Here is a 25,928-nt window from a genome sequence, read left to right as displayed (position 1 = left end):
TATAATTATATATTTTTAGAAATATATTTTTTCTAACAACTATCAATCAAAAAGTAACAATTATCTATATAAAAAAATTAAAGGTAAATAATAAGATTGCCTGGATTTCCCAATATTAACAAACAACATGCCATCAAATTACACCGTCGACTATCATTCGAAGCGATTACATTATGTGCAAAGCAGTTAAAGAGTATGTACCGTGACCTTCGAGCAACACCGGCTTCCGACACATCGGAAGGGAGGGGCCCAAGCGATATCTCGCCGTACAAATCTTTCTGCCATTTTTCGCGGGGGGAAAGGTGCACACAGTCGCACTTCTCACACACTTACATACAAAATCCAATCTGTAATGATGACACAAATACATAGAAAATGACACACGTCAAAGACAAATCTTGCAAACCTCGATCTCTTTTTGTGTACGGACGAGTGACAAGTGTCACAACACGCACACTAACACATTTTCGTTGAAGTATGTTATTGTATTCTGAGAGATGAGAAGTCGGATTTGTCGCTCGACCGATCCGCAATTTGTACTGAGCGAGCAAAATCGATAAATCCAACAATTACATGAGACTAAAATATAATAATTGTGTTTGAATGTAATTAAACGTATGATATGTAAAAAAAATATATTACATGTGAAATGTAACACTTTCTTTTTGTAAATTTGATGTCCCCGACCTCTTATTATAACAAAAAACCGAGCAAATAGGCATTTTTGTGTAGCAGTGTTCACGCGCGCGTCTGGACTCGGTCTAGTGAAAAATCCAAGTGCAACTAGTTTTATTACCCGCGCTAGATTAGATTGACGCGCTAATCTTGTACCTCGGCAGAGGGGAAATAGTGCGAATGCCGCCTCCCTTCCGTGTTGCTCGAAGACCGTGACTAATAGACTGGTCCACTTTGTGTAAACATGTAAACTCGGAGTAAATTGTGTGTGGGAATGTGATGTAAGTAAAATAAGTAGGTATTTAAAATGAACAAGCAAAGTTTGAGCATTTATTTATATGGCTCGGTATTTCGGTCATGTTCGGTTTTTAAATTCTATTAAATATCTATATTAACTTCTAGATGTGTCAAGTTTTTATATTCGACACTTAGCTACAAGCTATGTCTTTATATATTACATGAAATAATTACATTTGCTCGCCGATCCGATAGCTGACGGAGCAAAACAAATTTAAAATGTTTTAAAACTGTAAAATGTTTTTTACTGTTCTCATAAATTACCAAAAGACTATAAAAATGGAAGAGGAAAAGTCCGCGACATGCTTTCCTAAGTAAATAAATAAAAGCGTAAATATAGGAATTATTTTTCTTATACATCACAATTATATTCCTTATACTTATGCAATATTAAATACCGAGTAAATAATAAAACTCTGAAAATTAACATGGCACTGTTGCGAACGCAACCTTTATTTGTATAAACCTAATGCAGTAGCTAAACGCAGCCGTCGGGCTCGGCTAGTATTTGGAAGCTTTTTCTAAAGCACCAATAGGAGCGCTCCACATATCCTGTATCGCGGCCAATTAGAGGCACCTAAATCTAAACCACCATTTTGTACTTTCAAATTATGCAAATCACTCTTTCATCAGCCTGTACCTTAACCCTCTACTAACTATTCTACTTTAATAGAACTCAACCAGAATTGATTATAAATTAAGAAAAATAGATTAATTTGGCCATGTGATCGTCTAGTGAAATTAATACATTGTGAACCTTAGTACCCATCGTCTTTTATGTGCAGACTGATTAGATTTGGATTCAAAATATTACCCCTAAAATACCCTATGTAATTGTAAATATTGCTGCTGTAATTTATATATTATAACACTATCGTATGAAAAACAAAATCATATGAAGAATAAATAATAAATTATATTTTTTAGATTTTATCTCCTACCGAGCCCTACCGTGACCAGTTACCATGAACAGTAGTATAAGCCCTTGTTGTTTGTAATTATATTTTCCTTTTATATCCATTCGCTAACCTAGCTAGCTAAAGGAAAATATTTATATGTAAATGATGCAAATATTAATACGTACAAACATACTTTATCTACTGTCACGCCTCGGATGAAGACGGGTCTCTAAACTAAATAATACCTATTTTATTTTGTTTTGTTTTGAATAGGTATTTCTAAGCACTATGTAATATTTACTTTTATCTGCGTTTCGGAACCTATTTTCAGACAAGAAGAAACGCCAAGAAGCTCATCTGAATATTCTTACTATAAATGTATGGAATACTGAAGCAATCGTCTATTAAACATGATTTAATACCCTTAGTTACCCCGATATAGAAAAGCTCAAATTGTCACTAATGAACTGCTTCGCCTGTCACTAGCTCCCTATAACAAAATTATTTAGTATTTCCTCAAATAACTTTGTTCCCCTATCTCACCCAATATAATAATGTATTACCTTTAAATCATATCTAATGTACGAGCCTCAGTAACCCATCCATATGCTACTGAAACTAGACTTTAATTTTATTCTGTATTTTAAAACAGTTAACACTCTAATGATTTTAACACTGTGTGTAACCAAAATATATGTGAGAGAATAAATAATAATAAAGAAAGAAATAATAAATAACCCTAACTCCCAAATAATGACTCTACCCTAACTCTACCCCAATGTCCCTATTCTAATGTGTAAATCTAGAGGCGAACCTCTATCTTTACAGGGAGGAGTGTGTGTAAGAGGGACCCTAATTTAAGCTGTAAACGTTCGGCCGACAAAACCGAGGTATTGCAAACCCTAGTGTCTGTGTGATTGCCTCCCTCCGCAGTGTAGGCCGTAGCCAAGGGTACTGACGAATAAGGCGCCCTATTCCAAATATAAAATGTGAATATATAAATATATATAACAAGACCACGCTTCTTCAATTACCAACAGATTTCAGTGAGTAAAGATTACTCCTAATGATCCACACGTGAGATCCTCACATCCCTCTGTCAGACCTTGAAGAGAACGTAAGAGGTATAATCGTCACCTGTGTAGGTAAAAAGGTTGACGCCAGGCCCCTCTCGCGACCTGGACCTAACACTCTACTGGATTCCCGGAAAAGCCTGTTTATCACCGCTAGGTTAGGCGTTTCCGGTTGATTGACCGTGCAATCAGACACTAATCTGGCTCTAAAACACAAAAAACACCAAAACACACGTAAGTATTTACACTGAACTAACAATTGAACAGTCTGACAAAAAGCAGCATAGTAGCTACGTAAAGTCAAACATCCAATCGTCAAAATAACACCTTTGTTTTAACGTCTACGGGCGAGCCAGAGATCGTGACAATCCGACGGACAAAAATAGAATAACCAGTTCCCAGCTTGGCGTGGGGGTATTTATAACCATAAAAGACATTAACGAAACGCGTTTGACGCATTTGACGCGTTAGGCGCACTTCAATATAAGATCTTTGTTATTTATTTCCTTTAAACTCGAGTACCAATCTTGAGTAGTTTTAGCAAAGAGATGTGATTCCCATAAGACAAGTAAAGTCAAAAGAAACCCCTCGCCTCGGAAATCAAGACAAAGTTACTCTCTAACAGATGGCGCCACTCCCTTGATATTAAACAATTCTAACTCACATCAATGTAAAAAAACACGGATCAAAGCACATGACGATCCAAAATTAATAAAAATCATTTATGTCTATATGTAAATATATAAGTTTTATGGATATTTTTATACATTTTCATCTTTAGTTTCAATACTGCGTCAACAGATGGCAGCATAACCTTCGCGACTACAAAATTCACCGACAGTCATTCTCTATACACATTCCATTCTCTTTGGTTTCAGCGAATCACTTTTTCTGATTAATGGCCCACTACGAAACTTGACTCTGTTAAGTTTTTTGTTTGTTGTTTCGGATTTCTCGTGAGAATGTTTTGTTTTTATTTAAAATTAATTTACTGAATGCATACATTATAGTTACTTACATGTATTTATTTTAATTAACATTTGTACATAATAATTGAGGTTTTAAAGTTTATGAAAATATTATCGATTGATCAGCTGTGTCAATCATTATTTATGTTAACTAGATCAGCTAGTGCGTCTAGTTACAGTCGCCCCCTCGAGAATTTGCAATGTATGCATATACACATACATGTAGAATTCTCGGACCCTATTCGAATAAAAATGAAAATTATATCCTTAATTTGTTGGTATTATCCCCTTTTTTTCCCCCTTGTATACTAAACGTGTGGTGTATGATGTGTGTTTAAACCAATACTCATTGATTGTGATTGATTAGATATAAAACTCAGATCATTGAATTTTAATAATGTATTATGATTATCTTTTCGTCACGATTTTCCTACCAGTCTAGGGTATTGGGTCGTGAATCCAATAAACTCTAGTAGCTCGATTTTATGGTTTCATCCTAGTCTATGGATCTTTCTATCCGACGACTTAACCACATTGTCCGGTTAATAAATGAACCAATAAAACCTCCCTTCACAAAGTAGAAAAAACATTTGGTATAAATACTGGGATACTCATTCTCCATTAATCAAAATCCAATCCGAATTCCATTACCAAATCATCCCTCCCAATCAAGTTTTCTTGGAAAATGTCACATACATGAACAAGATATTTGACTTCAAACTTACTCCCATATTAACAATAAAGTGTTAAAGAAACCTAAAATACCATGATAATATCCTGATACTTGTATCAAAATATTACCTTCACAAACATAACATAGGTTTAAATCAAAACTACTATGTAATGTTTGTAAATAGATCCTAATAAAAATATTTATACATGAAAATAAAAAATAATAATATAAAAAAAAAATATTTTATAACTACCTACAGTACTATAAACACTTCACCATTATAACATATGAAAATAAGTCTTACTTGTAGACATTTTAATACATCTTTATATTTAATAAATAATAAGATAAATCCATTTTTTATATAAAACCATATCTCAAAAAGCTCTATAAAATATATTTAAAAATAATGCACCAATAACTTTTTCGCATATAATAATGTGATAATGCATGTTCGTTGACATGTCATCATCGTGTTTTGATATCAAAGATCTTATTCACGATGAGGTGTGTAATTAGTCATGGGCTTAGCTTCTTGTGGAGTGTATAGTCAACAAAAACTACCCTTTGAAATGGGTCGAATCGTCATACGATTTTAGCCTACTGATAAGAATTTGTTGACTATTTTGTGTATTATTAGCAACAAAATACCAACAAATCCAGGTTGATTGCAATCTGACATTTGCCTAACCGTAAAAATCATTCATACAAAAATACAAAATGTCACACACTGCTTGCAAAATCTCCAGATATCCATCAATCTATTATTAGAATTAAATAAGTTAATAATCTTTCATTGCCTTTCAATTGCCAGTTCATTCAATTCTTACTAGGCCATTTCTACAGATAGCCAACGTCAATGATTTGCAATCAAAATAAAATGCATCAAATAAAACTAAATTTTTTTTTTATGAAAAATCAATATTTCTGACAAAACCCCAAGCTCCCTCCTATTTATTATAAACAATACCAAAAAATTGTATTTGCAAAACTATTTATATTGAAGTTAAAAAATTCAGTTGAAATAACGTTAATACCATGTTAGTTAACGTTGCGTTATTACATCTTACAATGGCAATACAATAACTCATTATTTTATTATGGCAACCCCGCAAAGATGCGCCTCGAAAATGATAATGGAGAGATGCATCGCGCGTCTATCTGTCCGTTGTCATTGAACAGTTTTAAATTTTACCCGATGTAGTGCAATTGGGTGTTATTGTGAAGTGTAGTGCTATAGTGAATTTTGTTGTTGAACAAATAATTGGTAAGTTTGAATGTATTTCTTACTTTTTATTTCTATATTTTATCTAATCATTTATGTATACAACTGAACTCGTTAATTTTGTATATTTATGCCAATGTATCTGCATTATATATATACCACATGTATTATTTTATCGCTAACTCTCGCGTGAACTATTTATTATATAGTATTATTTTTAAAGTATTAACCCCAAATATATTTTTGTTCTCTTGATATGCAGAGTAAGATAAATATTGAATTTCATGTTTTTAATAAATAGTTATTATATTTGATGATAATGTAACAAATTTTATGTTAAAGTATTTATTTAATATTCAAAAATACCCTTGTATTAATATTTTATATAACCTATTTCTAAACATGTTAATTCTTTGTACATTTACACTATAAATACTAGACATGCCAAAAATATTTGCAACTATTCGGCATTCTACCTAGTCAACCACCTTTGCTGAATAATCAGTATTCAATCTAAATCACTATTCATGATATATTTATTCGATACTTGTGTATTTTTACTATCTAAATTAATTAAATAACACTTTATCTCTAACTTTGTACTCAAAACACCACGCATTTCAACAGCAGGTAAAGATCCCTTCGAGCCGTTAACTGATTTTTTGTTACAAACTCCAACATGTGCATTCAATATGACCCTTCTGTGTAATTCTATTGTTTTAAACGGTTCTTTGTTTATACGACCGATGACTTCAAATCCAACTTTCTAAATTTTATGACTTCAACATGTTTTTATGACAGTGAATATTGATATTTACTTAAATCCAAGTTTAAAATATTTTAAATGATTTTATTACAATTAATTTGATTGCTAGCAACATCAGTGAATACTATAAGTACTTCCCTTACTTTGTCTATGGCGTCCACAGTGGCGCCCCCTGGCATACACCATAGTTTACAAATTGTCAACTCGTTATACGCAACGAAAAACCCTCATTTGAAGTACTAGCTTGTGTTTGTGAAGTGTACACTATTCAAAAATGCGACTTAAAGAAATTGACTACAAAATATTGCAATTCCCAATAATTTGGGACATCAATAATTTATATCATGGTGATGAATTTCTAACCGAACTTGCCCGTCTAGATCTTTTAATATTGTGTATGAAAGACGAACCTCACTATAATTTTAAAATGCTTAACAAGAAAATCAGGAATTTCAAGGACCGTCTCCGCAGATTAAGGGTATATAATTTTGTTTGTATACATTTATTTAATTATATTTATATTAAATAATTATATAAATATTTACATCATTATTATATTATATGTATATTTTGAGAAATATTTTATTTTAATAATCTGTTAATTTTTATTACAATACTGTTTAACGCTAAAACAAAAACATTTTTTTTTTGTTATAGGAAAAACTAGTCGCCAACGGACAACGATTCAGATACGTTATACAAATAATTCAAGCAGCTCCGGGGTCTCCACACCACGCTGTTATTGCTATTGAAGTAAGTATGATTAACAAATCAATAATGTTATTGCTGTATAAACATGCTTATTGCATAACTGTTTATTTATTTTACAGCCTTCACCAAGTTTGCAAAATATACTTTTTGATATCCCGGAGCAAGTAGTTGAAAACGAAGAACCTCCGCTGGATTTCAACGTAAGTTGTTTTAATTTGAAGTACATTTATTTTACTTTCAGATTCCATAGAAACTTAATAATGTTTATTTGATTATTATTTTTCAGGCCCTCATAAATGAGTCCGGACTGTTAGACGACGTGGGTGATCCTATTTGATTCAACATTTTATGTAAGTAATACTCGGTTCTTTCTACTATCATACATTTTTGTTTTAATCTAAAGAACAATGTTTTTCTAGGAATGTCAACTTGGTAGAACACGGTCAGTTCTTTCAGTACATAGTATATATTACGTAATGCTAATTTATATTTAATATGTTATATTATCCTACTGCCATTTTAATTACCCATAACATATAGATATGATTGGTAAATTGAACTCATTAGTTTACACCATATTATTTTTCTCGTTTAAAAACTTTGTTTACACTAACACGATAAGAAAGCGTCGTCACACACAGTTAAAGGAGTACCTGCTAACCTTTTTTTTCCCGATCTTTTATAAGTGGCTGAATGCGTCTCACGATGTCTTTCAGCTATTTTTAGAACTATTGTTTTGATTTTAAGATTTTTAAATTTTTACATAATATGATTTCAGGATACGTAAGGCGTTCGTGTAAGATGATTATATGTAATTAGTCTTCCTAATTATGAGACAACATTTTCTAAGTAAGTTTGCTTTACCTAACCTAACATTTTTCAATTTTATTTAAATAAAATAATTATAATGAACTATATCGCAATAATCAAACTTTTACTGTAATTATTTTCTAATGATTTTTTTTTACAACAACTTTTTTTTATTTATTAAAAGTAATATAAATGTATGTCTTATTTAATATGTTATTGATAATTTTCATCTACTGAAATTTATGTCTACCTAAATAATTACAAAACATCTATGATCTCTGTCTAAACTGAATACTTCCCGTTTCCAGATGTTCCACATGACAAAAGACTGAGTGTCGCTGAATGCTGTTCCTTCATTTTATTTTTAAGGTAATTAAAATGCTTACTTATTATTAACATACCAAAAACGATACTATTTATAATTAATATATTTTTCAAAATTATTTAATGAATTCAAGATATTTACTTTTCATCTCTCTTTTATTTATAAGATATTTTGATTATATATTTTTATTAATTATTTTTTTATAATAATAATAAAAAATATTTTTTTTTTTTTGTGAAAATCCACTACCGCTATTTGTGCCTTCGGGTAACATTAGGTAGCCCAACCCTTTAATATGCATGCTTAAAGGGTTATTGTAAATTAACATATTTCTTTTTTATGATAATTACCATTACACAAAATCAAAGTTATTACAAAATCAAAACCAAAGTTAGTTGCCTATTCTACGTGTATATGAATGAAGCGACTTGTATATGTGAATAGTGTTACTTTCACACATACGGACTACTGTTATGCCGGATGTGGATGGAAGACCCTATTCTAACCTACCTACTTATTTTTACAATTTTTTTTTCTTTATTTCTAAAAATTCTTTATTCTAATTTGACACTTTGTTTTTTTTCTTAATAGCTATTAAAAATCTTTATAACAATATTACGTAGTTCCAAAAATTATTTATTCTAATTAGACATTTTTTTTATTAAAAACCTTTATAACAATAATGCTTATGTATACATTTTTTTTTCCATAATTAAAAATAAAATTCTTAATGATTTCAGCTACAATACAACATTCAGCGCCTTCGCACTCGACTCGCCTTAATAGAACTTCCGTGCTACTATTCTAAACTTGGTAAGTACATTTAAACACGTCATTAATCTCTATGTTATATATTAGAAAAATTCAAAAATATTACTCAATGTCTAATACATCTATCCTTATAATATTTAACCTATTTTTTTTTTACTTTTTAATATTTTTTAACAGTTATTTTCTAGTCAAACCTTTTTATCAACATTAAAACATAACAATTAGTTCTGTTTATCTAATTAACATAACAATAAAAATACAGTCATTAACAAATGTCAGTTAAACATTACATTTTAATGAACGTTCACCGGATCAGCTATTTTTACTCAATTCGCCTTTATAATATCTTGACAAATGTATTGTATTGTATTTACCTCGGTATATATTTGTATATGGATCTACTAAAATATATACGTTTGGATAGGGAATTGCTGCAATTACATAAGGTCCCTCATAAATTGCTTCGAACTTTTTTGTTATCTTTTGCTGAGCATTTGATTTATTTAACTTTTTTATTTTAACCCAATCCCCTATTTGAAATTGAATCAGTCTATAATTTTGATTAAACTTTGCCTGCCTCATCTCAGCTGCTTTCTTTAAATTTTCTCTAACCTTTTGCCTAATGTCCGCTATGTTTTTCTTTATATGACTAATAATTTCCTTATCAAATGTTAATTGCGTAGGCTGACCATACATTATTTCACATGGAGTGAACCCTGTACTATCATGAAACGTATTGTTATATAGAGTTTCTATCTTTGGTAATATTTTCACCCAACTTTGATGTCGTTTTTCACAGTAAGTCCTGAATAATACTCCAAGTTGTCTATTCACGCGTTCTGTAGTATTTGGACGAGGATTTCTAACTGTTGTATATATAGTTTTGACCCCCTTTTCTTTCATAAAACGCCTCCATTGATCACTAATAAACTGCGAACCATTATCTGTTAAAATTGCTTTTGGTTGAATGATTTTAAAGAATTTTTTCATACTAACTACCACAGATAACGCTGTAGCCTTCCGTAACGCAAATAGTTTGATGAATTTACTAAATGAATCTTGAACTACCAAAATATAGCTCATTCCGAACTGTCCTGACGGTAAAGGCCCATAAAGATCCGACATGACTAAATCTCCGATATCATTATTCACTATTGACTTACACGGTCCTACGTGTTTGATATTATCATTTTTCACCATTTGACAAGTATGACAAGTTCTTATTAGTTTTTTAACATCTTGCGTAATACCCCTCCAATGAAATCTATCTTTTATGTATTTTATGACCTTGTAAGCCCCTTGATGACCCATTTCTAAGTGTATTTGTTTTATTATATCCGATACTAACATTCTTGGCAAAAATATAACTTTATTTGGACTATTATCGGATGTGAAGTACAATACACCATCCTGTAATGAGCATCTTTGAATTATTCGACCGATTCTATCACTAATATCACCATTTTCTAGACCTTGAATTATTTCGTCAATTTCAGGATCTTGTTTTTGTAATTCTTTAACCTTTTTTAATTTACTTATCAATTCTTTATTTATTTCTGTTTCAGTATAAAGAATCTCGGGCAGCCGTACTTTATCTTCCTGCAAAAGATCAGTTTGAGGTGGGTATCTAGATAACACATCCGCTCCTATATTATCTTTGCCTTTTATGTGTTCAATTTCATATTTAAACTGCTCTAAGTAATTGATCCAACGTATTACTCGCGCATTATATAATTTCCAATTTTTGACAAATAGTAAAGCCTTATGATCCGTTTGAATAATAACCTTTGAACCTCTCAAATAAGTTTCGAACTTTTCTAAACAGTTAATAACGGCATAAAATTCTTTTTCAGTCGTCGAATAATTTAATTGAGCCCCTCTTAGAGATTTACTATGAAACCCAAGAACTCTCATTTCCCCATTATCATCAAGTTGATAAAGTATGCCTGATAAGCCGATACCTGAGGAATCTGTTTGCAAATAATAAGGTTTGCTAAAATCAGGATGTTGTAATTGAATAACATCTACGAAAGTCCTTTTTATTGTCTCAAAAGCTTTTTGTTCATTGACACCCCACTGCCACGTCACTCCTTTTTTCAATAAATGACACAATGATTGTACATTTTCGCTATAATTAGGGATAAATCTTCTATAAAAGTTACACAGTCCCAAGAAAGCTCTTAATTGTTTTATTTTTCTTGGAGCTGGAAATTCCTGTATCGCTTTAATTTTATCCGGATCGGTTTTTATTCCATCTACTGATACTATATATACTAGCATGTGCACCTCTTTACATAGAAATTTGCATTTTTCTAAATTGCAAGTTAGGCCCGCTTTTCCTAATTTTCCCAACACTATATCTAAGTGTTCCAAATGTTGTTGCAAGGTACCGGTAGTAATTATGGCTAAATCGTCCAAGTAATTGACACAAAATTCGCGAACGTCATGACCAAGTATGCAATCCATAGCACGACTAAAACTTCCCACAGATGTTTTGAGTCCTTGCGGCAACACGTTATATACGTAAGATTTCCCATTAAAACTGAAACCTGTATATTTTTTACTTTCTTCCGATAGTGGTATTTGAAAGTACGCATTATTCAAATCAATTACGCTTATAAATTTCGCTCCGTGAAATGAGTTTAATACGTCCAATTGTAAAGTTGGTTTTTCGGTTTCAGATATCATGTTCTTATTGATTTCACGCGCATCTAATAAGACTCTTATTGTTCCGTCTTTCTTTAATGTAAATGTTAACGGACTACAGTATTCAGTTTGTGAACGACTAATAATTCCCTGTTCTTCTAATTCGCGTAATTTTAATTCTATTTTCTCGCGATACGCATATGGCACGGGGTACGTTCTCTTTACTACAGGTGCGCGTGATTCCATTTTTATCACATGTTGATAGCAATTAGCCCTGCCTAATTTTGAATCAAATAATGTTTTATGTTTTGTCAATACCGAATGTAAAGCTTTTTTCTCACTTTCTACTAACGGTATTCCGACTTTACATGTCACTTGCGTTTGAGATTGATTTGACGACTCTATACTGCATTGATCTTGCCATCCATTATATCGATCATGAAACGGTATCCAAGTAGTTTCACCTTTATATTCGACATTGACTCCACATTTCTCTTTTCTTAGGTCAATCGATACTACATTTTCCTTAATCCAGTCAAATCCTAATATCACTGGAAAACTTAGATTAGGTATTACTACAACCCGATTTCCATCTGTAAATCATTTATACCGATAGGTAGTAATGCTGTAATTTTAATGTCTTTACTTTTGTGCCCTGACGCTGATTTGATATTAAAAGGCTTGATCGGCATTACTGGAATTTCAGGATATTTATTTTTTACAACCACCCAAAATTCCTCAGACATAGCCGTCACATCGCTACCTGTATCTAGCAAAGCTCTTATAAGAAAGTCTCGCATACGTATAATTACTTCACTCTTAAACGAACTTGATTCCGGAATTTCTTTTTCTTCCTCAAACACGGACGCGATAAATTCGTCATCTACATCAAATTCTACCAATTCACTTTTTAATTTTAAAACGTTAATTAAATCATGTAACCCTATTAACCGGATCTTTTCTAAATTACTGTAACCTAATCCCACTCCTTGTTCACCATTGACTATTTCTAGTTCTATCGGCGCTCGCAACCCATTATTATTTTTTCCTAACAATTGGCCTGGCAACCAATTCATTCTATACATCATTTTTAGAATTTTGACCCTATCATCTGTTTCTGTAGCTGACCCGGGGACGTTTTTATCAGCAGATATTAGTTTTCCGAATCGTCGATAACTATTTCTTGCTCTATAACAGCTGTCGTTGCTTCTGGTTTCCGCCAATTTTGATATTGTGTCTGGTTTTTTCTCATAGTCTGATTGGATGGTTTCGAGGCCCCGGACGTTGATGGTACTGCTCGCGGCTCTTGTTTGTTTACGTCGTCCATCGCGCGTAGAAACTCGGCAGCTTCAAAGATAGTAATAATTTTTGATGACGCAAACGCTTGTTGTATATAACGAGGAAAGTGCCTCATTATATCAGTAACTAATTGATTCTCCGAGATAACATATGTCAACATTTTTGCTTGTCCAACCATTTGCACAAAATAATCATGCATACTATTTACTTTTGTTTTATCCCAAACTCCGTGAACAATATTCCTGCGTAATTCATTTTGTTCATGTGTCCCCCAGTAGGATTTGAGAAAGTCGGCTTTGAAATCTGCTACACTGGTCCACCTGTCTTTATACAATCTGGCCCAATCACGAACTGTTCCCTCTAAACATTCGAGAACCGATTCTATTTCATTTCCATCAGATACGACCCTTTTAAGATACATTTCTAGGTCTTCTAGAAATGTCACTGGATGCGATTTAGTTTTGCCGAACTTGGGACGTTCCATATTAGTGTTTTTAATATTGTATATGATTGTTTTCTTCTCTTCAGTAGAGAGCTCCTTTTCACTGCCTGAAACTGGTTCAATATGCTCTGTCTCTTCCATGAGTTGCTCCGATGTATCTGCAGTCTCTATAGCTTCCACTTGTACAGGACTAATTGCCGTTGCAAGCTCGTTTCGTAGTTGACTAAGCCCTGCTGTCATTTTCTGTTCGGTCTGTTTTAGCAAATGATAGAACAATCCACGTCTAACATCTGGTTTCTTCTTTATGCTTCTACGAGGTACTCGTGCTTTTTGATTTACCCGCTCAACAGTACTTCTCTTGATTGACGGCGTAGTTTGTTGTATGCTTTGACGTGTAGATTTAGACTTAGCTGCGGCCTTTCGCTGTCTTGTAGACCTCTCCATTTTAATAGATTTTTAATTAATTAACTCACTTTTTGACACTGTTTTAACACTAATTTTCACTTATTTAAAACACTTAATAAACACACTTATTTTTAATTTTATAAAATAACACTAATTTATCACTTATTTAAAACACTTAACTCTCACTGGTTTTCTACACTGTGATGATAGTTTAGTTTTGATACATATATTTATACTTATATGTCCGTACATATACAAATATGCATATATTTGATTGTTAAAATTTAACTATCGCCCCCTATTTTCTTTTGGACTCGTATAACGCATTGTATTTTTAGCTAGTTTTATTTGTCTATTTATACTAATGTATTTTTATGCTTGTTTCAGGTGACGTAAATCCCTAACCCGCAAGCTACGTCAATACAATGAAGCCACGAGGAGGAGAAATTGATATTGTAGTTAGATACTAGTATATAGAAATATTTTATTTTATATTTAATTAAATCCAAATCAAATCAACTCACATTCCAGTTTTCTTACGGCAGCAAAAATGTAGCCAAAGAGGCTACTTTATGAAACAAACTATTTATATATATAATCCTGGTCACTACGGCACCAAAAATGTACCTTAACCCTCTACTAACTATTCTACTTTAATAGAACTCAACCAGAATTGATTATAAATTAAGAAAAATAGATTAATTTGGCCATGTGATCGTCTAGTGAAATTAATACATTGTGAACCTTAGTACCCATCGTCTTTTATGTGCAGACTGATTAGATTTGGATTCAAAATATTACCCCTAAAATACCCTATGTAATTGTAAATATTGCTGCTGTAATTTATATATTATAACACTATCGTATGAAAAACAAAATCATATGAAGAATAAATAATAAATTATATTTTTTAGATTTTATCTCCTACCGAGCCCTACCGTGACCAGTTACCATGAACAGTAGTATAAGCCCTTGTTGTTTGTAATTATATTTTCCTTTTATATCCATTCGCTAACCTAGCTAGCTAAAGGAAAATATTTATATGTAAATGATGCAAATATTAATACGTACAAACATACTTTATCTACTGTCACGCCTCGGATGAAGACGGGTCTCTAAACTAAATAATACCTATTTTATTTTGTTTTGTTTTGAATAGGTATTTCTAAGCACTATGTAATATTTACTTTTATCTGCGTTTCGGAACCTATTTTCAGACAAGAAGAAACGCCAAGAAGCTCATCTGAATATTCTTACTATAAATGTATGGAATACTGAAGCAATCGTCTATTAAACATGATTTAATACCCTTAGTTACCCCGATATAGAAAAGCTCAAATTGTCACTAATGAACTGCTTCGCCTGTCACTAGCTCCCTATAACAAAATTATTTAGTATTTCCTCAAATAACTTTGTTCCCCTATCTCACCCAATATAATAATGTATTACCTTTAAATCATATCTAATGTACGAGCCTCAGTAACCCATCCATATGCTACTGAAACTAGACTTTAATTTTATTCTGTATTTTAAAACAGTTAACACTCTAATGATTTTAACACTGTGTGTAACCAAAATATATGTGAGAGAATAAATAATAATAAAGAAAGAAATAATAAATAACCCTAACTCCCAAATAATGACTCTACCCTAACTCTACCCCAATGTCCCTATTCTAATGTGTAAATCTAGAGGCGAACCTCTATCTTTACAGGGAGGAGTGTGTGTAAGAGGGACCCTAATTTAAGCTGTAAACGTTCGGCCGACAAAACCGAGGTATTGCAAACCCTAGTGTCTGTGTGATTGCCTCCCTCCGCAGTGTAGGCCGTAGCCAAGGGTACTGACGAATAAGGCGCCCTATTCCAAATATAAAATGTGAATATATAAATATATATAACAAGACCACGCTTCTTCAATTACCAACAGATTTCAGTGAGTAAAGATTACTCCTAATGATCCACACGTGAGATCCTCACATCCCTCTGTCAGACCTTGAAGAGAACGTAAGAGGTATAATCGTCACCTGTGTAGGTAAAAAGGTTGACGCCAGGCCCCTCTCGCGACCTGGACCTAACACTCTACTGGATTCCCGGAAAAGCCTGTTTATCACCGCTAGGTTAGGCGTTTCCGGTTGATTGACCGTGCAATCAGACACTAATCTGGCTCTAAAACACAAAAAACACCAAAACACACGTAAGTATTTACACTGAACTAACAATTGAACAGTCTGACAAAAAGCAGCATAGTAGCTACGTAAAGTCAAACATCCAATCGTCAAAATAACACCTTTGTTTTAACGTCTACGGGCGAGCCAGAGATCGTGACAATCCGACGGACAAAAATAGAATAACCAGTTCCCAGCTTGGCGTGGGGGTATTTATAACCATAAAAGACATTAACGAAACGCGTTTGACGCATTTGACGCGTTAGGCGCACTTCAATATAAGATCTTTGTTATTTATTTCCTTTAAACTCGAGTACCAATCTTGAGTAGTTTTAGCAAAGAGATGTGATTCCCATAAGACAAGTAAAGTCAAAAGAAACCCCTCGCCTCGGAAATCAAGACAAAGTTACTCTCTAACAGATGGCGCCACTCCCTTGATATTAAACAATTCTAACTCACATCAATGTAAAAAAACACGGATCAAAGCACATGACGATCCAAAATTAATAAAAATCATTTATGTCTATATGTAAATATATAAGTTTTATGGATATTTTTATACATTTTCATCTTTAGTTTCAATACTGCGTCAACAGATGGCAGCATAACCTTCGCGACTACAAAATTCACCGACAGTCATTCTCTATACACATTCCATTCTCTTTGGTTTCAGCGAATCACTTTTTCTGATTAATGGCCCACTACGAAACTTGACTCTGTTAAGTTTTTTGTTTGTTGTTTCGGATTTCTCGTGAGAATGTTTTGTTTTTATTTAAAATTAATTTACTGAATGCATACATTATAGTTACTTACATGTATTTATTTTAATTAACATTTGTACATAATAATTGAGGTTTTAAAGTTTATGAAAATATTATCGATTGATCAGCTGTGTCAATCATTATTTATGTTAACTAGATCAGCTAGTGCGTCTAGTTACAAGCCTCCATACAATCACCACACCACTTCTACATCTAACCGTTTAGTCAAGAAAGCCCGTGTAACCAGTACATATTGAAAATTATAATAGTTTACTTCAAATCGAAGCTTTTTATTTGAGTCGTCGAGATCCTGACCTGCACGGCGGCTGCAGCACTGTATCAAAGCCCAAATAATCGGGCTCAGAATGCTCAGATTCCCTCCTCCGCGTGCCGTCACCTCTTTTAAGCGGCATTCTTTATTGGACAATATTATGGAATTCCTGTTCGTTCGAGGGAACTTTTTCCTCAAGGCGACATCCAATTTTTCTCCCGCGTCTACTTTCCAGCAATATTTTATTTATTGATTTACATAATCCTTTCGGGAACCATGAAATATTCTTCAATGAAAGTCGTTTAATTTTTTTTGCTGGAGGTATTTATGGTTTTTGATGGGAACATGCAGATTGTTTTAAAATCTTTGTAGGCGTGTCGTAATCGTGTATTAAGTGAATTTAGATTGCATAACATTTGAAAAGAGAGGTAACAAAACATTTTCAATAGCAAAAACCACCTGCCAACTGTATCCTGATATTGATCAACCCTTAAATCGACAGAAAACACGGAAGGCCGTGAGTTCAAACTTCCACGACGCTCAATAGTTCGACGCTAATGATTCTGGTCAGGAAAAAATATAAAAAGTGGGTCAAAGGTTATGTCCTGTATTTTGGACGGTACTTAATAAAGGGTCAAAATGAACATAGGTACATTAATGTTGTTGGGGCATCTAACCTCCGTGATGACAGACTACCTATCATGGACAAGAAAGACAAACACGACAGAGTCTGTTCAGATCCTTCAAATATTTTCTTCTAGTCCTTGTAAACTTTCAATTTGGTTAATCAGCTAAACGACCTTCGATGTTATAGAAAAAGGTTTACCCTAAAGTTATGCACAACTACCGGTCAATGCTACTCACATAGAAATATGATACTCAGGTCTTAGATAAATTTCCTTGCAAACTTAACTATTTGTCACTGTAGGTACAAAGTGTCTACCGCAGAGAATAACTACAGACTTATATTTAAGTAGATTAAAACTCGATTCGATCACATTAAAACAAGCAAAATGCAGACTCGGTGCTTGTTTGCCGTTGTTTGTTTCCGAGTTAATGATAGGATCTCGCGTTAATTGCCGAGGCACATGAACATTACAGGTATGAATATTATGCGAGGATGTACGGAAGCAGACATGCAATTCCGCAAGGTGTTCTAATTTGAGTTAGGAACGCGCGTTAGCTGCTAAGTAGGAAATCGTTGCCGGCTTCTAGATTTCAGATAATATTAGATAGCGAATTAAGCTAATCCTACTTAACTAGTGATACCTATATACCTATATAATATGAATCTGGCTTTCCAGCCAAGCTAGGAAAATCTGGCTGAAATATCAGATTAATATTCGTACCTGATTAAAAAGAGAGTTTCAAATTGCGCACACTAAAAGCCATTGCAAATAGGTATTGCATGAAATAGGTAAATAAATATTCCGTCCTTTCTATAAATATATTTCACATAATACATATTTCGTTGTGACATCAAATACCTAAAGCTTACCTAAATTGATTTATTGCAAGTAAAGAGTACCCAACAGCGTTGGTGCAAGACAGAAACCGATCCTTAAAATTAACATATCTAATTTTAATTTATTTTGACAGTTCCAGAAAAAAAATCATGAAAACAAAGTGGATGTAAAAAAAAATAATCTTTGTGACGACATTTTTTTTAATTCTATATTAAAAGTTTCGGAATGTAATCATTTAATTCTAAATGTTTTCCTTAAGTGTGACATAAACTACTACTAGAAGTACTAGAACAATGTTCTGGTGGTTATTAACGCCTAAACAAGTCGAGAGGCGTAATTGCCATGGATATTAATTCCAGATTCCTTATCCAGATCTTAGCGAGTCGATGGATCAGGCGCCAATGTAATTTCCTTCCCCCATTTCACATAGTTGTTACGGGCCTTTAGGTCTCAATATACCGGTTTAAATGAGCTTTTGTCTCATCTCAGCTCTTTAATAGGAATATACACGGGTACCTGCACATTAATAAAGGTGAAAGGGTGACATTTTATGTCCTTTATTTGCCGTTAGCTGACACTTAAATATCGTCCATGTTTTACTTTAATGGTTTAGGTGGAGGGCTTACCTATCTTATTTACTAACGGTACTATATTCTACAAATCTTATAGATTCGAAGCCTAAGCTAAATAAAATTATTTTTTGATATACATAGATGAACATACATTTATCATTTAAGGTACCTGTGAAACCGTAGGATAATTCAGGTTTTTAGGTTACCTACACTTCTATTTGTCAATCCGTTGACATTAAAAATAATAGAAAAAACGCTTTACAAAGAAAAATAAAACTTTCTACTGACGTCATAAAAAACTTTCACCGCTTAAAAGTTCACAGGTACCTACTGTACTTTTTGTTTTCAACACGAATCGTACATTGCCTCATAAAGTTGAATCCGAAATCTATTCCGCCTTTTCCCAGCACAGCCGAATTAGACTCATGAATCTTTCATAGCAGGTTGACCATCATTTACATATTGCGAAGGCCTCGATGCGGGGGAAACTTTTACCGAAAATCGTAGAAAGAAAGTAAAATTCGGGAACGAAACAATATGTCAAGAGGATAATGGCTTAGAAGTCAAAAAGCCTGGTGACTACAGACGCCTGCAAATCCAATACTACTAATAATCTGTTAGTAGTAGCTGGTAGTAGTAAATAGTCAAATAGGTACTTTATTGTACAAAAATCAAAACAAAACAGGAAAAATAACATTCGTCATTAGTATAAAGGCGAACTTATCCCTTTGACCTTTTAACCGCCGTAGTCTGATATTCAGGGTGATTCATGAGACGTGAGCAGGACTAATCCTGCACACTCAGTAACTGATAATTGATCGATCACCGTCGTATTTAAGTGAAACAACCACACTTTTTCCTATTTTTTAACTTTTTGGTGAGGGCAAATTTAATCCTCTACAATCATGGTCACCCTACAAGACCTAATTAATAAGCATAAAACCTCTTTAACTTTTTGATTACGAAGAAAATAAACTGTCAAACTTGAGTGAGATACGAGTTTTCAAAAGTAACCAGACCGCGATTACAGTGGTGACATTCAATTTGACACAGAATATCGGTAGTTTAGTATCCTAAATTTTAGGGTGACCACGCATGTCGTAAATAAATTAATAACTTTTTTTTTCAACACGACTAGATAATTAACGTTAACCTCGCTAATACTGATACGAAAGTGTTGCTTATAATTTACGAAATGCGCAGTATTAGTCCTGCTCACGTCTCCTGAATCACCCTGTATAAGACATACAAAATCGGGCTCATTTCGCCGCGGTCTGATAGATAAGACTAAAACTTTGTGTAACTTCGTACCGCCGGCGACACGACCATGCTCGATGAAAAATTCTATGGCGGTTAAAAGGTTAAGGGATCTCTTCCAGTTAACCTTACCTACTTAAGTGACTTACTACGCACGTATAGGTATACTCTATACGTGCCAAATTAATTAAAATTCCTGGAGTTTGTTAGGATTGACTTTGAAACAAACAACATACAATTCCCGAAACCTCACGTTTGTTGCGGACACGTAGCACATGGAGCTGGGACCAATTAGTCCCACTCGTTATTAGTTAGTGCAGCTGTTTACGTAATGCAGGTAAGGCTGCGCCTTGCTACGTGCGTAGCGGGTATGTAAGGGCTGCTATAAACGCAATGCGATTTTTCATATACCTAACCTAACCTAACCATACCATGATGACAATGGTTTGCAATAAAACGAAACGACACGCTATAATTTCCATACATTATTTACGGTTACCTTAGCGTTTCGTTTCGTTTTGTGCAAACGATTGTCTTCTTGGCTAGGCCCCGGATTCCGTGCATAAATTTGTATTATAAAATTATTTTTTCTCAAACATGCAATGAAATATTGATGTTATGTTCCTTATAATAGGCTGCGAAGTATGACGTTTCAGGTGCGGCTAGGACAAAAGGTCGTTAATGGAATTTCATACACATCTTGCAGGCCTAGGCCGGCAAAGTCCTCTTTTTTAATTTTCATTTCACAGATATTTGTGACACAGCATCGTGGCATTCATCCATAAAAAAAAAAAACTAGAGGCAGTATTTGCTTTATGGTTCGTATTATGACACTCTGCCACTACGCCTATAAAAAAAAAAAACAAAAAACAATGTTTGCTATAATTTGCAGTTTTATTTGTATAAAATCAACATGAACTTAATAAATAATACATTCTATAATTTTATAATTTTGAATTATAAATTTACACAAATAAAAACATTTAAAATATTTCATCTAAACCTTAGCGGTAAAAAGGTCTACTCAAACACGCGTAGTTATATTTTTTAAATTGTTATGGAGGTAAAGTTGAAAAATATTCATTCTGTTTTATTGGATTTATGGTGCGTTGTTGATTTTTTGACTTTAATATGAGTTCCGACGAAATAATGAAATTAATATTAATTGTAATCGTAGGTGTTGGAATTGGCAGCGTAAGCAGAATTGATTTTAATAACTTGCTGCCTCTGCCGCCAAGTCAAAGACGAAGTATGTATATGGTTGCTTATGGCAATTTTATTATTTGAGAAACTAAGAAAAATGGCTTACAGTTTATTAGAAACAGTTTTGTGGCATATTTTAAATGAATGTAACTACAAATTCGTCAACACTGTGGAAATTATACTTATTTACTCCATGCATAAAGCAACGATGTATGTGAAACATGATATCAACATGAAAGACTATGTAAACTTATGTGACGAAAACGAAAGTCAGACGGATACAAGGCGAAAAAATCTAAGATACATGAAAATATACGGTTAGTAAAAATACACGACTCGTGTAAGTCGTGTAAAACATACGCGTGATAATGATATAGGTACGTGTTGGTTATATTTTGGGTGTAGTTTACTTTTAGTTTTTTCTATAAATAAAAAGTGGGTTTCGTGGATTTTTTATTTTATTTATTTCATTGCATGTTTGAGAAAAGCACTATACATACCTCGGCGGGAAATGGGGTTGCCCGCGCTCAGACCTATCCGGCCTCGCTTCGCTCGGCCGTCTATATGTCTTCGGCCGGCAACCCCTTTCGTCCCGGCCTCTGTAGTAATGTACTATTAAACTGAGTAATCTATTCTCGTGCCATCCAATGTGCATAATATGCGTAATAATGTATAATGTTGAATGAAATTTGAAACATTATTAAAACATATAAAGTAGCATTACTTTAGCCATATTTTTTTACGAACATATTCAATTCAATCTAACAATATAGCTAAATTCAATGGCTTTGTAAAGGCGCCATAAGAGCGCGATACACGAATGCGTTGCGCATTCAGATTTAATATACTTAGTTTATGTTCTGGTTGTTGTTAAAGATGTTGTTAAACTTAAATTTATTTGGTTGAGACTAAAAGCGCCTGATATAATATTTCCAACCAACATTTCTTTTTAAAAAACTTGTTAACGTACATGTACCTACTAGGCAACGAAACCTTATAAATGCCAAATTATCCTGTTCTTTATTAATGCAGCCTTACGAGCTTGTCATTCCGCGTTCGGCATTGTCGTCGAGTTTGTGTGCGAATATTATTTTGCGAATTCCCTTATCCAATCAAATCTGCGTTTTAACCTGGCTTGTGCAAAATAACGTTCACGTTTTTTATGAGTTTTAGTAACAAAAACCTTATACCTACTGACTTGCAATCAAATAATTAATTAATATAATTATTTTGTAAGGCTACATCCCTAATTTTTAGGGTTCCGTACCCAAAGGGTAAAACGGGACCCTATTACTAAGACTCCGCTGTCCGTCCGTCCGTCCGTCCGTCTGTCACCAGGCTGTATCTCACGAACCGTGATAGACAGTTGAAATTTTCACAGATGATGTATTTCTGTTGCCGCTATAACAACAAATACTAAAAACAGAATAAAATAAAGATTTAAGTGGGGCTCCCAAACAACAAACGTGATTTTTGACCGAAGTTAAGCAACGTCGGGCGGGGTCAGTACTTGGATGGGTGACCGTTTTTTTTTTGCCGATTTTTGCATTATGGTACGGAACCCTTCGTGCGTGAGTCCGACTCGCACTTGCCGGTTTTTCTTATTTGCATGGCTATGAAGTAGCTACTTCTAGAGACTTTTCCATGAAATAGCTACTAAGCGACACGGAAATTGAAGATTGTTGAAAATATTATACCAATAGTATTTGTAGATGACCATGTTTAAAAATATTAACTATAGGTACTGTAAGGTACCTACTGTATGCTATTTAAGCTTCAAATTATTTTCACACTTGAATATGTGCACGGCTCCGAAAGGTTTATGAAACAAAAATCTACTTACATTAATAACATAATTTGATTACCTATTGTTATCTACCTAACCTAAATTCAAATTCAAATTCAAAATTTTATTTGCTAAAAATGCACGTACATATTAGATGTTATAATATACAATAGAATGTGGGTATCAGCGCATTTAGCCAGAAGGCATGCAAATCAGAAAATATAAGACATATTTACAAATATTTACAAAAACATATTTACAGATATACAAATAACTTAAAATTGAAATTAGAACATGTCAAACCAAAACTAAAACGAAAATACGGTTATGTCTATGATCATCTATTGTTAAGTTATTTGTGGTCAATTTAAAAGCTAGCAAGAAAAAGGTTAACGGAATACATCAAATGACCGTAGTTCTGTAGAAAGCGACCAACTTTTTATTTTAGTCAAAGTGACTTACACCCTAACTCAGTAGCTTTGGTCGCTTTCTGCATTGATAAAAACATTGAGTTTGTTGTTTTCTGCATAACTACGGTCAAATGTCAAGAGAAATAATTTATTTTAAAAGGATGTAATTGTTAAATATGTCAAATAATTGAAATTATACAAGTCATTGCTTAATATTGAAAAATTCAGTCATTGAGTAAAAACAGTGCTCATTCAAAAACTTAACCAATAGATTCTTAAAAACTATCTCGTCATCTATCAACCTCAGTGATTTTGGCAAACCATTATAGATTTTCGGCGCCATTGCAAAAATACTATACATTGCAATAACCTAGGAACGAGTAAGTAATCATCTAATCCAGATTGGATTAGCGAGGGCAAAAACACCTCAATAGCACAATAATAACAAACTTAAGTGGCCGTGATCTTTACTTTTTACATGTATCGCTTACGAAATAAGAAACCGTAAACTATTGTATACGTATATAATCTAAATGTCAGCATCCATCTTATTAAGATTAGTCGCGTCAATTACTGACACTTATTGGCTTTAATGTACTGGACACTTAAGGACACATACATAGCAAGCACACATAGCATCCTAAAATCCTGTTGAAAAATGTACTTACCTACACCCCTACGCTCACAAATGTCAGTGTGTAATTCTGAATAGTATGGATGGATCCTTATGTAATGATTGTAATTAACTAATGAATCAATAGACGTAAGATAATGGTATTGTATTGTGTTTGCTTACGTTATAATTAGTATAGTTCGGTGTAGTACGGCAATTCTGTGCTATTGGAACGATTTAGGGTCGGTTGCACCAAACTGTTCGTATCGTTAAAGAGTTCGCTAATTTTGTATGTATGGAAAGTTTCATAGTAAAGCGCCGGGGCGCACCGGCTGACGTTGATCAGTCTGTCAAATGTGGTTGGTGCAACTGGCCCTAAATCTAGAAACTCTCTTGGTCATTAACAGCTTATTAGTATTACTCTAATGTAGTTATTAAAGAACAAATGATCATATTTATGTTTTTTGGCATTCTAAATAACAAAATCTATTTTACTTCATATGATCCGTATGTAAATATGCCGAATGAAATGTCATATAATAAGGTCAATGTGGTCAAATCCGTCATAGGGACAATTCCGTACAACGAAGTCAACGAACGTATATTTCTTTATTTTTCCAACCGTAGGAAAAAAGCCCATCTACTTTTTGATCGATGAAGCTAAAAGCAATCGCTGCTTTGTCGATGAAATTATCAATTGTACACTATTGTTTAAAAAAAAACGTGTACGGAATTGACCCTATGATGGATTTGGCAGCATTGACCTTATGAAGGAACAGTTTCACGTGTAAGCTTTATTTTTTTAACTGCATTAAGAGTCAAATATCCTTATTTTTTTGCGCTGGCAACAATCTTATCAAAACACTTGACATTTCCAGCACTTGTTAAAGGGCACAAAGATTAGCCTTTATAAATCTAAATAGATTATCGCGACCGCCGACGCTTCTGCCCGAGTGCACTTAGGTCCATCAATCTTAATATTTTTAATCTTTCCTGTTAGCAAAAGTCACGACATTCACCTTTCGGATAAGTAGATTAAAATACATATTTTATCAATACGTATTATTTACAACTGGGTTTGCGGCGCCACCCGCGTGGGCCTTGGGATAATCTCTTATTATCGTCGGGTCTTGTATAAAGATAAGATAAAAAAGATAAAAAATAGTTTATTCAAGTAGGCATATTACAATGCGCTTATGAACGTCAAATAAAGATATACCGGCTCCAACCCTACACCTCTGCCTCGAGAAGATTTAAATCCCCCCTCAATTGGAGGAGGAGGAATGAACCATAGAGACTCACTTAGAGATAAATTTAAGGAAATTGACATAATGACAGTGCACTGTCAATACATTTATGAGAATATTCTGTATGTACATAAAAATATTGTAAATTTTAGGAAAAATTGTGAAATTCATAATATTAATACTAGAAATAAAC

General features: G+C 33.3%; 2 protein-coding genes across 2 annotated transcripts in view; one reads left to right on the top strand and one right to left on the bottom strand.

Annotated features, from left to right (window-relative positions):
• The window catches only part of LOC134792406 (uncharacterized), a 265,633-nt gene that overhangs the window by 87,290 nt on the left and 152,415 nt on the right, over positions 1-25,928 (bottom strand). The gene's annotated exons all lie outside the window — the stretch shown is intronic.
• LOC134792409 (uncharacterized) overlaps positions 17,070-25,928 on the top strand; it is a 729,291-nt gene continuing 720,432 nt past the window's right edge. Inside the window, exon 1 of the mRNA XM_063763702.1 lies at positions 17,070-17,079. The gene's annotated coding sequence lies outside the window, so the exon portion shown is untranslated. The remainder of the gene's footprint in view (positions 17,080-25,928) is intronic.

Source organism: Cydia splendana, chromosome 7 (assembly GCF_910591565.1).
Source record: "Cydia splendana chromosome 7, ilCydSple1.2, whole genome shotgun sequence".
NCBI classification, from domain to species: Eukaryota; Metazoa; Arthropoda; class Insecta; order Lepidoptera; family Tortricidae; genus Cydia; species Cydia splendana.
This window is presented reverse-complemented; position numbering and strand designations above follow the sequence as displayed.